Genomic DNA, 16478 nt, shown 5'->3' on the forward strand with positions numbered 1-16478 from the left:
AAATAACTTGTTTCTGTTCATTCCCCTGTTTTTGTTTATTAAAAAACTGTAAGGATCCAACCCGCCAGCCCAAAAAGCGGAATCCAGCGGCCTGGTTTAAGGTTTAATGCTTATTCGGTCTTTTACTTGCGCTTCTGAATTTATCAGGATTAGTTTAAATTTTAGTCTAGCTCCGTGTTCAGTAAACACGATTAAACTCACTTTTCAGCTGTTTTTATAATCATCAGTGGATTAAAACACTTATTTTAGATACACTTCAAAACTCACTCAACTCTTTGTATTACACATTTCGATTTACACAAGTACAATGAAATGAACATGAAATATATTCATACCTGTGAAAAACACAAGAGGACAGAAGTTACATCTTTCCACAGCGGCAGTCAGTTTATTACTGAGCCTGCCGACCAAGGGGAAGTAAATCTCTCACGTCTTTCACTAATGCCCGATGCGCCATCTAATGGTATGGCGGTGTAATGCCACAGAGATATACTGTTTTACCTTAATTAGTAGAAAAGTTCTCATTTTGTAAAAATAAAAAAAACAGGTATACATAAATACACATATGTGGGTTGGCCCATCTGATTGTATGTAAACACCTCCTTTGGCTTTACTGCACGTGTAGATCTGCGCAGGATGACGTCTTCCTCATTTACAGGCTGTGCAACTTGCTGTGTTCCCAGGTCAGTATCCTCATCACTTCTCCTAGCCATGCCGTCATCCAATTGTTCCTGAGGTTCCACAGATGGCAACAGGTCAGCTGGGGCTACTAATTTTTTGTCATAGCTGAAATCTACACCTGGTTGCTGGGACTCAAAAAGAACTCGTTGCTTTAACCCCATAACCCTGTACAGAAACTGTTGCGGACTTTCTCTGTCTTGCTGCCTAGCATTACTCAGTTCTTGAAAAAGCTCAGTTACGTTCTTGTCCCTGATATGTGACCAAAGAAATCTCTTTAAACCTTCTACAGTAAGGTCTTCTTTATTGCTCAGCATCTCCCTGAAAGTACCCGGTTTGGTTATCTTGAGGACAATTCTGATTATTTCTGACTCGCTAAAACCTTCCTGCAACCCCTCATCCATTTGTTTACACAAACTGTTGTAAGAGATATCAGAACCTGCATCAGAGATTTGACCACCATGTAACTTAAATTCTCTGCGTGGTAACAAAGCTGAAACATCAGACAATCTTACAACATGATCAGAAGTGTTAGATGATGAGTTCATCCTACCCAAAGGAGCAGCACCGATGTGGCTAGGCACACCCACCGTTGATGAGGTGTCTCTGCCATGAAATGACCGCATGCGAATGTCTCTGTCCATATGTAATGGTTGTGTGTGATTGTCTCCCTCATCATCGGTTGGAGTGTGACCATGGTGGTGTATTGGTGAATCCCCATCAAAACAGGTGCAACATTAACAGGTCCAGCGACTCTGGTGTCTGTAGCTTGATAGGACATCATTGAGCAGATCAAAAAGGAGAAGAAGTTGAGTCATGCCCTCATCTTCAGCAGCTTTTAGCTTCTCACTTCTGATATAGTCAACAATTAGGTCATACAGTTCGGGTTCACTTAGATCTGCAACATGGTAAGTTTCGCGGCCATCATCTATCGAACTTGCAACAGTCTGCAGTTGACTTAGACTCAAATCTGAAAGTTTCTTTTGGATCTTGAAGACCAGTACCCGGCGTTGGCTTAAGGTAGTCATTTTGATGCATCACCTGTGGCAGTTGTTCTCTGGATGACACTTGACAGAGCAGTCTTCCCTGAAACACTGAGCACAGGATCCTACTGTTGCAATGACAAACTTCCTAGGCGAGATGTACTGGATCCCGGACGAGCCCCCAATTGTTACCGGCCTCAGACCTAGGGGATATCTGGGCCAGCAGCAAATGATACACAGGCGTTATGCACTGTGGATCGATGAATAAACTGTGAAAAACACGAGAGGACAGAAGTTACGTCTTTCCACAGCGGCAGTCAGTTTATTACTGCAATAATTTTTCTTTCAACATTAACAAAATTAAACATTTCAAAACTCAACACTCTCAAAGTGCATTTTGTGAAATACAATTTAAACAAACAACAAATCCATTAGTACACTTGATCGGAGTATGCAAAATATACATTTTATCATATTGTAGTGTATACTTGTATAATAATAATAATAATAATAATAAATATATATATATATATATATAGAGAGAGAGAGAGAGAGAGAGATTAAAAAAAGCAGGTATACACATATTTGGGATGGTCACTGTTTTCAGTAAACTCATAAATGGCATTTTCTCAACCCATTACATTTGCTCTCTTTGAAATTTTATTGTTTTATTGCATGGCGTCTGTTTTGTGTGAGTTCCTGAGTATTGGTTTCATGAAGAGTTAATTTCATAAGGAAATAAATTCAATCCTTTCAAAACAAACAGCTTTGTTATAATTATAGCTGAATTCTGGCTTTGAACATTTTGTTGGACGAGTCTAAAAGGTCCAGAACCACTATTCTTAGATAAGCTTTATACTTCAATAAAACATAACTGAGAACTTCATGAAGGCTCTTAAGAGATGAAAGAGCAGGTTTTGAGCAATACTATTTTGCTCTGTGGGCCTTTCAGTCATTAACACTGGCAAGAGACTATCAAAATCTAATGATTTTGTATGATAAATAAATAAACACCCCCAAATTGGAATTAATTGCCTTAAATGTTAATCTGAAGCAACATGGCATATCGTGTAGCACACCACTATCTGTCAACACACAAACAAATGACAGTGATAAAAAATCAATGCTAGTCCATGAGCATAAATCCATATAACTGCATCTAGGTAAACAGCATTAGAACAAATATACACCCACATCACTGGATGACACTAACAGATACTGCTTGACACAATGAGATGCAGTTATATGCTCTCAAATCTGCTGTAATGGGGCATAAGTCCACTGACTGTGACCATACTCCTGTTTCAATTAATTGGGATAAGTGGTTTAAAACCTTTCATTATAAATATATATTTAGTTTCCTTTTGAAATTAAAGTTTAGATACGGTATGATGTTTCCTCTCATATGCCCTCAGGGGACAAATAAATAGACAGCGTGAACACAGTCTCTCTGTTTTGACCTCTGAGATCGAATTCATCCAGTTTGTGCTAATAGTGCCCAATAGTTTTTGACCTGATGTCTCCCATGCAATTGTGTCTCAGGAGTACAAGGTTGTGACCCCAATCTCATCATGTGGACATAGACATTGTTTGACCTTTACGAATATGTGTGCATTTGCGTACACTCATGGGGAAAGCCTTTAAGACCTTTTAGAGCAAGAAAACTAAGCTGTCCCTCTAAATGCATGCTCAGTCTTTGTAAGTCTCTTCAAGCTTCACTCAGAAGAGATATTAATCATGCATGCACCCTCAAGCAACGACAACTAAACAGTCTTTACAAATTTTAAACAATCTAACCTCACTAGTGCAATTAAACCTTCCAATTAATTTAATTATCATAAACATCAAGTAGAGCATTTGACACAATATTGTAAAATGTTCCCTGTTTGCACCCGATTTCCCTGTGGACTTTTTTTTTTTTTTTTTACATGCAATGAATTCATAACTTTTAAAGGTTGCTAGCTGTAAACTTAAATGATATAAAAACGTTTAGATTTAATTTTACTCAGAAATCAAAGAATGCTAATATAAACTCAATCATAATTTCTAATATTATTTCTCTAAGAATTCTTCAAGTATCAAAAAAGATTTCTCAAGATCTTACTAGAAATTCCACAAGCAATTCTTTTGCCTTTCTTTTATGTATTTTTGACATGAAGAATTTTACTGAATTCACCTAATTTAAAGCATCAAATATGTTATTTAAGATTTAATAACTCAGAAATACAAAGGGGTGTGATATCATCAATAATTTGCACAATAACCCCTTACGCAAAGAAAATATATTTCCTTATATTTAATAACTGAATGTAGGCTATATTAAAAAATATACCGAATAATATATTGTGTTAATATTATAACAAAAATATGATACAAAAAGAATTGCCGCTTTTCATATATTGAAAATATGTGACAATATATTTACTTATATATCATAATATATTTCATTTTACATTCAGTAGTACAATTCATAATATATAGATACTGTACACATGATAAAATATGGTAGTGTGTGTATTAATACATTTGAACAAATATGTACTAGGTTCACATTTATATGATATGTATGCTCAATATAGGTACACAACTATGAGGAAAATATGAATTGTGAAATATATCCATATATTTGTATTTGGTAATATTTTATATATTTATATTTGTAAAATCCCTTTTTCCACCCACCATGTTGCCACTTTAACAAGGCATCCAATGGTCCAAAATCCTAACATTTTTATATTTGTAAACACGTTTTTCTTATATACCATTATGCAAACAATAAAGTCAGTGTTAACTCATAAAATCAGTGTTAACTCATGAAACAGAAATGAACTAAAGGTCTTAAGATTATTACATGCAGAAATAGTGCAATTTTTGTCTTTATTGCTCTCTCTCTCTTTCTCTCTCTCTCTCTATATATATATACTGTGTATATATATATATATATATATATATATAGTATCAATATATAGCCATGCATGGTTCATGCATATATTGCAGTGCAGTATATTGAAAAATATAAACACTAGTTTTCCATATATGGAAATGTATTATGTAATATTTCACGTAATGTTTTCCAGTATATCTCCATATAGTTTTGTTTATAAGGGATTGACCGGTCCTGTTTCTTTCTGACCATATATGGAGGTTTTGTATATGTAAACATAAGGTGGATTACAAGTAGGCTACCCTTACCACATTTATTATTTTGCATCAGTAAAACAAAAAGACAAAGACTTTCATAATGCTAAGGAGAGAAAAACAAAGACTTATTTAATTGAAATAGAGAGCAGAGAGAAAACAAGATGGCTTGCATTCTATTTAAAGGGACATCTCATGCCAATAGCACATTGCCTTAATGAACAACAAGGTGTCAAAACAGCTTAGACACTTCTGAGTGTTTTTCTCTGGTTTTCTAGAGCTCCCACCATGAATTCAACAAACCCGGCCCCCTCTAACAAAGAAACAGCCTGAAAATTGACCCTGGAGCTTCAATGTCATGCCAAGCAATTTCAGATAGAACATGGTGCTAATAAGTAAACATCACATCACATTTTAAATAAAATCATCATAAGGTCAAAGATCAACAAAGTAGAAGCCAGTGTTACTGAACTGCCGTTTACTTCTGTAATTTGATGTATTTCTGAAGTAAATAAGATATTTAGAGAAAAAAATGTAGGAAGAGACCTTTTTATCTATTAGGAATTCACTGAATAGTAAAATTCTCTCCCACCTATATTGCCAATGGATATTCTGATTTTCAAACAGAAGGAGCTGGATGGAAATTTTTTAATAATATAAATCTACAAATGCAGACTGGAATTATAAATCACACTGTGTTTGATCATTTGGCCAGGAAAACTGATCCCCTGGTGAGCCCGGTTTCTCCCAAAGTTTTTTCTACATTTCTATCACCTGATGAAGTTTGGATTCCTTGTTATTGTCGCCTTTGGCTTGCTTAGTTAGGGTTTAAAAGATATTTACTACTTACTACTGCATTCACTTTGACTGCACTGACACTATTGAATGAGAACAAAACTTGAACTGAAATGAGCTGAATGCTGACATTATTGTCTTCTAGAGCTGCTTTATTGTTTAATCATCTTTGTTTTATATTTGATGAATTTAGGAGCATTGATACTGTTAACACTGAAATTACTAAAGCTGAATAATGACATTATTATCTTCTGTAGAGCTGCATATGGCTGAACTGAACTCATTTTTACACAGTTATTGAACTGAACTGAACTGAATCAACACTGACTTGTGTGAATAATAACAAAAGCTGCTTTAGAGCAGAATTTGTGTCATATTTCATGTTTACATCATTAATTCTGCTATTTTCCTGTTTATACTGTGAAGCTGCTTTGAAACAATTTGTATTGTATAAAGTACTATGTAAAAATATATCGACGTGACTTGAAAAGTGGCCGTTACACACCAGAATGTAGCCAGACAGTAAGTGAGTTTGCTCAAACAAAACCTAAACAATGAACAACCAAATGATCACAATAAGAGCAAGAACTTGTATGAAGAACATTAAAGGGGTCCTATTATGCTTTTTCACTTTTTCAACTTTAGTTAGTCTGTAATGTTGCTGTTTGAGCATAACAAGATCTGCAAAGTTCACAATAAGAACAAGAACATGTATGAGGAAGTAAAATGGGGCACTCAGGGTGATGTTTAGTACTATGCATACAGTGTAATTCCTCTTGGTATTTATACAGCTGCTTAAAGAAAGTAATGAGGTTCAGTGGCAGGTCTGCACAAGACTCAGCTAACAGTGGTCAAAACAGCGTTGCAAGTTAGCAATATAGCCATCCCAAGAGTCTAAGTTGTTGCACTGCACATTTTTAATGCTAAAGAACCTGCTTGTGATGACACAAGCATGTTTATAGACTGCTGTGTTTTATTTTCTGTCTTATTACTGTTTTGTGTGTGTGTTATGTGTAAGATGCTACCAGAACATAACAATCAAGGCTCTTGAGGTCCTTGCACAATATTTACACACTAACAATCCGATTTCCTCCAGTGGCACAGCGATGTTAACATTATGCATGATGGAAGTGGGTTTTCACGTCAGTGAGATGCTCTTGAAGCCTCTGCAAACACTCTACTGTAGTCAAGTTCTGGTAATTGGAGAACTTTACCAAGTGGAGCTTGTGTGAGCAAATTGCAAATACTCCTGTTTGTATGTGTGTGTGTGTGTGTGTGTGTGTGTGTGTGTGTGTGTGCGCGTTTTTGTGACAAATGAGGACATAAATTTGTATAATGACAAAGGTATGACATAGGTATTACAAGGAGAAGATGACTTTTCAGGACATTACCCCATGTCCCCACTTTTCAAAACGCTTATAAATCACACAGAATGGAGTGTATTGAAAATCTGAAATAGCACAAAGTTTCCTGTAAGGGGTAGGTTTAGGGGTAGGGTTGGGAGCCAGAGTTAATGTCAGTCCCAGCACAGAAACTCAGCAAAGAGCCGCATATAACAAAGAGCAATCTGTTCCCTATCAGCCTACGCAATGCAACCTGTTACTGCCCTTAATGACTGAGAAAGTTGTGTGTGTGTGTGTGTGTGTGTGTGTGTGTGTGTGTGTGGATGCTTACTCAGCCTTTAAAATACTATAAGGGGGTAACTGGGTGGTGGGTGCTTCATCTTGGTTTAACCCAATAAGTAAACCTAAGTCCTCAAGGACATCGTTAAAAAAAAAAAAGGAAAAAACTGCAAGTGCTGCAGGTTATTGGTTCACTTGTAACCGCCCACAGTGCAGGTACTGTGGTTTTTCTAACTGTAGTACATTTTCCATGCTCCAGGGGGTTCTCTAGAGTACTGAACGTCTGGGATAAAAGTCAGGGAAAGCAGAGTAAACATATGTTTGGTTGGAGAGAAGCATGGCTTCCTCTTGTGCTAACCTCATGTGTAGAGTCCGGGTTGGGAAACCATTGTTTTAAGCTCAACCAAGTAAGTGGTTTGTTGTTCATTTTGTGTGGTTAACATTGCATTTATCTTGTAATTGGTGGTTTATTGTTTGTCCTATTTGGGTTATTTAAATGTGACTGTGTTTGGTGCTAATGTTAGTTTGTATGTTTTCATATAGAAGGACTTTTTTTCTTACCTTCCTCTACAACACTGATCATCCTAAATACCTATTTATGAGACATTCTACAATGCTTATACTACTCCGCTTATCATTTGGGATTTTGGGGTGACCCATGCCAATAGCAACGGTGGTTTGACTGGTTCCACTGACTGATGATGATGGAGTGTTATAAGGATAAAGTCACTGCAACACACCCTAATGTAGCGCCTGGGGATCTTCAAACAAAGCTAATTGGAGCTCATTCTAGGAAGGAAACTTCTGGGATGTTTGCTCCTCACTAATTTAACAACTCATCGTCATCATCTTCACTAAGGGACAGAGACTTTCTAGGATAAAGCACTACTTAATGGACAATGAACAGATAAGCTCTTTTCTTTAGTAATTCTTTACTGATTCTGAAAGCAAAGGAGAACATTCATGCAACAGACTTTTTGCTTACTTGTTGTTTGTGTCTTTATGAGTTTTTTTTGTGGCATTTCTTATATAAACACTTTTTGAGGATATTTTTGTGGTCAGCTTCTTGGTTTGTGTGTTACTGGGTCTGGTTAAACCAAAAATAGTCAGTGGAGTCCTCCCTTATAAATGTAATTGTAATTTGCCCTTCTGGGAGTGCTCAGCGGGACGGTTACACACTTCCCTAGACATCCAAAATGTTTATGTTGGGTGTTCCATATGTTCAAACCAAGCAGGTCTATAATGTGGCAAGAACCCTATCTGTTTTTCCCATTCATCTCAAATGCATTTGTGTGCGGTAAAATAACATAATGACAATGCTGGCTGGCTAATGGCATCACAGTCTAAACTTTCCTGTGTCTGTGATGTAAAAGGCAGCAGACAGGGAGTCAGACAGTGTTCATTGTACACTTTACAACTCCATTAAGAAATCTTGTAAAACAGGCTACTATAAAATAGCCTGCTAGTTTCCTGCACCATTTTCATCAGCAGTGCTTCCGTTTCATGAATAAACAGCTTTGATCAGCCGGCTGTTTTCAGTGAATCAAAAACATGCGCATGCGACTCTTATGAACTGATTCTCTTAAGTGAATCAAAAGCATAAAGCATCAACAGAAATTTGACCTATTGACTCTTATGAGCCAGTTATTTTCAGTGGACCAAAAACATACAGCACTACCACTTCACAAACATACAGCTCTTTTGAGTCGATTCTTTTTAGAGAATCAAAGCATGCACCGTGACCAGAAACTCAACCTATTGATCAAAAACTTTCAGGTCAAATCAGGCTGCACAGGTCTGAAACAAATGACTCTTATGAATTGATTATTTTTGGTAAATCAAAAATATACAGCTCTACCAACACAGTCCGATTCACAAACAAATTACTCTTATGAGTCGATTCTTTAATAGATTGTTAAAAACGAGTTACGTCTACATGAGTGCTAATTGGCCTTGATTTTTTTTTACTTTTTGACTATTTAAAGAACAGAAAGACACCTTAAAAATGAGGCAAAGTCAAATTTAAATGAATTATCCTCACAGTTTAAGGACAGAAATTTAAATCAACACTGAAGTGTCATGGTCCTCTAACAGCATAATCAACTCCTCTGAATAGTTGGAATCTTGCACAGAGCACTTGTTAGATGAATAATCCACAAATGGTATTCACAAGCATAGACATAATTTAATATTTTTGGGAACCAAACTTTCTAAGCACTTTTTAAACATCATCTTCTTCTTCTATTTCTTAGGTCCGTCCCCTCTTTCTTTTTCCTTGCGGGTTCCATGTCAGAGACTGGTGTTTTCAAGGTGTGGCCAAGTCATCCCCTCTTCCTTCTCAGGATCTCTTGTTCCATAGGACGTTCCAACATCCTAACTGCTGCTAATAGAGTGCTGAGTAACTTCCCTGACAACTTAATAAATTACAATAAATTATATGTCTATAAGAGAGCAGTTATATCTGCTGATTGCTAAGGGATGTGCTAACCAGTGGATTCAGAGCAAGAAGATGCCTGAGAACAGACAATTATTTTACTCTCCATGTTAGAATTTGGCCTTGATTTCCCAGTTGTAATCATAAATTGTAAAATGGATCCAGAAACAAGTTCTCTTAGGTTGATATGATCCCAAAGTGCCCACTGACTCTCTTGTGGCAATGTAAAACTGTGTTGCTCCCATTTGAATAAGAGCCACTCATGGTCCCACCTCCACAGGTTATGGTTGCCTGGCTAAATAACACTGCTGTTTAATTTCCCTTACATAATATGAGTAGTCCATATTAATTAAGCCTTAAGTTGTTTAAAGTTTTTAAGGACTTTGAGAATTTGGCCCCAAAATGCATACATTTTCACATAAAGTGGTCTTTTCATCTGATACTTTGAACAATGTTGGTAACCAAACTGTTGACAATAACCACTAACTTCCATTTTTCCGCAATATGGAAGTCAGTGGCTACCGCCAACTGTTTGGTTTCCAACATTTTTTGTCTTCTTTTGTGTTCAATAGAAGAAATAAACATTTATACATATATAATGAATATTTTTTTCCATTTTAGGACATCCCTGAGTGTCTCCAAATGAAGGTTTAGTCAGATTTAACAGATTCACATTCTCTCTCTGTTATCATTAAAACAAGTTGTCTTATGCATCTAATTCGCTATGCATTCTGGGATTAGTAATTTGTCAAAATGATGGCATAGGATAAGCTATTTGATTTCATCATGGGCAATATTGAAATCCACACACTTTATCAACAGAAGTCATTGCAGTTACATGTCACAGGGGGCAGCATGGAGCGAACCAGACGGCTTGGGCCTTGATCATACTGGGCAGCTGAATGAGGAAGCCTGGGCGTGGGAAGAAATGGTTTTATTATGCTCTGAAATAGCCACACTCGCAGCATATGGATTTGAGATTAATATCTCTTTCCCATGAATGCCCAAAGAGAAGAAAGTAAAACCATATTTACTGTATTTAACACAAAACAACATCTTGTTCATTTGGTGGGGTGTTTTGTGACAGTGATTGAGGTCTGCTGTATCTCAGAATGATTAGATCTGATGCCAAATGTGTCTTTTCTTAGTGCTGGTTTCTTCGTTAATTGATTTTCTTTTGTTTGATGTCTTGGAGCATAAACAAATGCCAGTGGGACCAGATTTAGGCCATTACATCTAAAAAGGAAAATATCATCTGCAACATGAAAACAAACGACATGAAAAAATAAAGCTTCTCATGGGGAGTGCAAGTCAATGGTAATGCAACATCAAACAACTTTGAACAATAACAATGTTTTCACATGGTCCTTTCAGCCCATATGCAGGCAGACAGAATCTGCAGACTTTTTCACATTTTGTTCAGTAATTGTGGAGCTGTGCAGAATGGATTTAAATATGGTAAAATATGACTGAACTGAAAGTAGTACACTCTTATTGGCAGGTGAAAGCATTATCAAACTAGCCAAAATATGTAATTAAATTAACAACCAAAAAAAAAGGTCTGAGGTATAGAAATTATAATCATAGACCTACAATAAAATTAGCAGACTGAATGGCTTTGTGTCAGTGATCACAAATATTACCTTCTACAAAAACATTTGTCCCAATGAGTCACGAAAGATTGTCTGCAAGCATTTGGTGTGAATCAGTGTTGTTTTTGTGAAACTGACTCGTTGTTTAGGCATCTTATATACCCTCATTGAACCACTGTTAACCACCATATCATTACAAATTTGGTTAAGAAAATTTAATTAGTTCTAAGAGAAAGCAGATTCAAATCAAAAAGTGTTCAGATGAACTTCTCCCAAACCTTAATGAAAATCAGTGAGCCATTCTTCCTTTCTCCCAAACGTCCATGCCCCTCAAGGCATAGTTATTCTCAAGAACTATGTTTAATATATAAAGCTGTAATCACTAACATGTTCCATTACCCTTACAAGCCGAATTTCAAAATCAATGGCTCATCAGACTGAGCCGAACATGGTTCTGCAGTGCCACCAAGTGAAATGTAGAGTAACATGTAAATGCATCTCACTACCAGAGCAGACATCCTGAAGAACCAGAGGAAACAAAGTCTGGATTTTCCAGAAATAGCCTATATGGCTTGAAATAATTTTCAATTTCAATAAAGATTACTATTAATTAATCAAATATATTATATTAAAAATATTCAAGAACGGACCAGCTAAAAATTAAATTTTTTAAAGGTATGCAGACATTGGATGTGTTTAAAACTTTGCTAAGTAAATGTCAGACAATAATCTTTCACATATATAATAGTTCTCAGGGAGGAATAACGGGAATTTATTTATCTAATACTAAAAATCCAAATCAAAAAAACAAACAAAAAACTCTCTATACTATATTCAAAATCCAGTAAACTGCAATATGCTTTGAAGGCCAACTTTATTCTCCGACACAGCGCAAAATTGCATTGGTTTAGGCTCTTGGTCACAGTGAGAATTACCAGGCCTGATCTAAAAGTGTTGCGCTATCTAGATGTTGTAAATGCAGCACCCAGCTGAGCATACCACAGCTAAATTACTTATCGACCCAATGTCACATCATCCCAGCTGAGCACGTCACATCATCAGTGCTGGAGTGCCCCAGGTTCGTATTCCAGTATCCTCAATCACGTGTTGGAGTTCATCCCAACTCCCAATCAATTAAGTGTGTCACTTTAACTGAGGATAGTAAATTTAGAGTGCACAATCTGAGATACTCATTCAACCTACAAGGAACTTTCATTAAGCTTTTATTAGACCCACGAGGATGCATCCAGCCCTCAAAAAAGCCTGGAGTAGTGGAATGCATTTGCCAATATACAGTGGCTCCTCAAACATTTCAGTGTCATTGCATTATATAATATCAATGAATATCATTGCATTATTTATCCAAATTAAATAAATAAAAAACACTTAAAGAAATATTTCACCCAAAAATTCAAATTTGCTGAAAATTTTTCTCACCCTCAGGCCATCCAAGATGTAGATGAGTTTGTTTCCTCATTAGAACATTAGAACAGATTAGGAAATTTACCATTACATAATTTGCTCACCAATGGATCCTCTGCAGTGAATGGGTGCCATCAGAATGAGAGTCCTAAAAGATTGAGTATCAACAGTTTGAAGTTAAAAAAAAGTCTTAATTATTAATTTGTTTATTACAAACATACATAAATGGACATAGATTGGCTGGAGTTGTGTGGAGTACTTGTGGATTATTGTGATGTTTTTATCAGCTGTTTGGACTCTCATTCTGACGGCACCCATTCACTGCAGAGAATCCACTGGTGAACAAGTGATGTAATGCAAAAATGTCTCCAAATCTGTTCTGATGAAAAACAAACTCATCTACATCTTTGATGACTTTAGTGTGAGTAAGTGTTCAGCAAATAGTAATTTTTAGGTGAATTATTCCTTTAAACTATAACAAACACTTTGGGACTGCTGTATTCTCATAAATGGCCAAATGCAAAAATCTAAATGTAAATATATTTCATCTGTACAAGTCAATGTTTTCAGATAATAAAAGTGATATTGTACAGAATCAGCTTTATGAACACAGAAGTGTCAGTTGAGAGTGATGGAGAGATGTTATGAAAAACACTAGCGCCATCTAATGGAGCAGACCTGCATCCACTGCACTCTTACAGTTTTTCTGAATCGCTAAAACACATTTCTTGAAACCATCACTAATTTTCTCAAAACCTTTAACACAAATCCAAATACTCAAACTAAATTCACGAAACCTCTGACTCTTCCATCAAAATCAAACAATCACTGCAAAACCATTTCACCTGCACTCAAAATCAAACGGTGCTCTCAGATCACACACACGAGTCAATAAAATAAACACTACAGAGCATTCATTAGACACTACACTGAAAAATGGACAACACTGCATCCAGAACATTACAGAAAAAAGTATATTGTATTGAGTAAACAATTTTGCAATTCTGTAAAAAAGTATAGTAATTGCAACTGAGTAAGGTAAATATGTACTGCAAGAACAGTATTGTGCTGAATATTGAATAGTACTGAATGTTTGTATATATTCAGCACTTGGATACTGCAAAAATAATGCAGTCCAACTGCAAAGGCCAAAAAGGTCAAATAAAACTCTAAATGGATAGCATGTGTACACTCAAATACTGTAAGTTGTGCGATTGTAAAATCAGGGTCAAGGAGAGATTCATTCTGTCTCAGCATCATGTCTTTGTGCTTGAGTCCGGCCTGAGGACTTTGTCCACATCACAAGTAATGTTGTCTTTTTTGCTAGACAAAGATAAAAAAAACTCTCTGGTCTGACAGATCCAGCCTTGATAACACTCTCTATACCTTACTCTTTCTCTCCTCATCCTCTTCCTCCTCATCCTCCACTTCTTACATGTACTCTTCCTCCTCTCCTTGTCAGATTGTTTCCATCTATTGTTCGTATCATCATTCAGTCACCTGTGCCACTTGTGCACTATGAACTGGCTCATATTTTGTACAGTTGGTTTGATCACATCATGAGAAACAAGTGTGAACATTTTTGAATCGTTGTGTGTAAACGATGCTAACTGTGCTTTAGTTGTGTTTTACTTTTGCTGCTTGTGTTTAGCATTTTGCAGCACAAATGCATCACAGTTTGATAAGAGTTTAAGTGAATGAGAATGTGTTTAGAGTTTTGCAAAAAGAGTGCATGAGATTTGCAAATAGAGCCTAACTGCCTGAACATGTTTAAGGTTTAGCAGAAAGAGTGCTTTATTCGACAAATTGGTTTAAGCTAGTGAGAATTTGGTTCAGAGATTGGGGTTTAGTGTTTTAGCAGTTCAGAAAAACTGTATTATAAATCAAACATTCTGTATGATTTATAATCTGTTTTCCTCATGGGGACCAAAAAATGCCCCCATAAGGACAAGGATTTTGGATATTGCCATAATTGTGGGGACATTTTGTCCCCATAGCGTGGGGTATACCTGAACCACACACACACGTTTACTTAGCTATCTAAATGGGGACATTAGATAGACTTCTATTGTTTACAGATAATTATAGATTTTATAAGCTAATTCTAATGCACACCTTAACCCTACCCCTCACAGAATTGTTTTTACAATTTACATTTTTATTAATTTGGCAGATGCTTTTATCCAAAGCGACTTACAGTTAGAAATACAACAAGCGATTTACCATAAGATGGCAATAAACACGAGAAGTGCCCATAATACAAGGTTTCAGTCATCGCTCAAAATAGTAAAAGCTAGGACAGGAAGGGATAAAGGATAAGAGAGCAGAAAAACTGAAGGCATGGAAATTTTTATTTTTTTGATTGTCAGGGATTTGGCTGTCCGAATGGAGTTCATTCCACCAACAGGGTGCGGTGAAAGAAAACATCCTAGAGAGTGACTTTGTGCCTCTCTGCAATGGGACTACAAGCCGCTGCTCCTTTAACGACCATGGGCTTCGGGAGGGAATGTAGATGAGCAGGAGAGAGCAGAGGTAGGAGGGTGCAGAGCCCATGGCTGTTCTGTAGGCAAGCACCAATGACTTGAACTTAATGTGAGCCGCGACTGGAAGCCAGTTCAGAGAGATGAGAAGCAGTATGACATGGGCTCTCTTGGGCTCATTGAAAACCAGACATGCTGCTGCATTTTGAATCATTTGAAGAGGTCTGATTTAACATGTTGGAAGTCCAGCCAGAAGAGCATTACAATAGTTCAGCCTAGGAATGACAAGGGCCTGGACGAGAAATTGTGTTGTATGCTCTGTTAGGAAGGGTCTGATTTTCTTGTTGTTGTGTAGTGCAAACCTGCATGATCATGCTATTTTTGCAATATGATATTTAAAGGTCAGCTGATCTTCAAGGATCATGATGGGATTATCGTTGAGGTGCCTAGTTGGATGGTAAACTTGTGCTGTACTGATGGGGTGGCTGGGAAGATGAGAAGCTCTGTCTTTGCCAGGTTGAGCTGCAGGTGATGTTCTGTCATTCATGCTGAGATGTCCATCTGAGATCTGAGTAGGTACTGTTAGGTCTGAAATGAGAGGTAGAGCTGCGTGTCATCAGCATAGCAATGATAGGAAAAACCATGTGCCTGAATGATGGGTCCCGGTGATGTAGTGTATATAGAGAAGAGGAGGGGCCCAAGAACTGATCCTTGAGGAACCCCAGTGACCAGTTGATGTGATTTGGACATAGGCGTAATTTGCGGGTGGGACAGGTGGGACATGTCCCCACCACTTTTTGCCAGGGTCGATATTGTCCCTACCACTTTTTGAAAGTAATTGAAAAATATATTGCGGAAGGTATGTAGGCTATGTATTAAAGGGAAAACAAGATCAACAAATCATTCTTTATGTTACGGGGCTGACAAGACGTGAGACGTGCGGATCCATATGCAAGCTTTATTAACATCAGAGGAGGTCAGAAACACAGGCAGGGTCGAACGGTGGCAAACAGGTATATGGCGGGCAAGACACAAGAATAGTCCTAGGGCTAGCGTAGGTCAACGATTGGCGAACAGGATCACAAGGGCGAGACTAAAGGGATAAATCCAGGAAAACAGGCACAGATCAAAAACCGAGAAAACAGACAAGGCAAGACTAGGCTGGGCTAGGAAGCTAAAGAGGGCTCTGTAGAGTAGCTATCACTGTGGGCGATAAGCGCATACAAAACTCGGCAGCCAGAACGGAGTGAGATTGGGTGTTAAATAGTGAATGAGTGATATGAAACAGCTGTGTGCAATCAGTGCTGTGTGCAATCAGGGCTGTGTGCAATCAG

This window comes from Sinocyclocheilus anshuiensis, unplaced genomic scaffold (assembly GCF_001515605.1).
Source record: "Sinocyclocheilus anshuiensis isolate Anshui unplaced genomic scaffold, SAMN03320099.WGS_v1.1 scaffold214, whole genome shotgun sequence".
NCBI lineage: Eukaryota > Metazoa > Chordata > Actinopteri > Cypriniformes > Cyprinidae > Sinocyclocheilus > Sinocyclocheilus anshuiensis.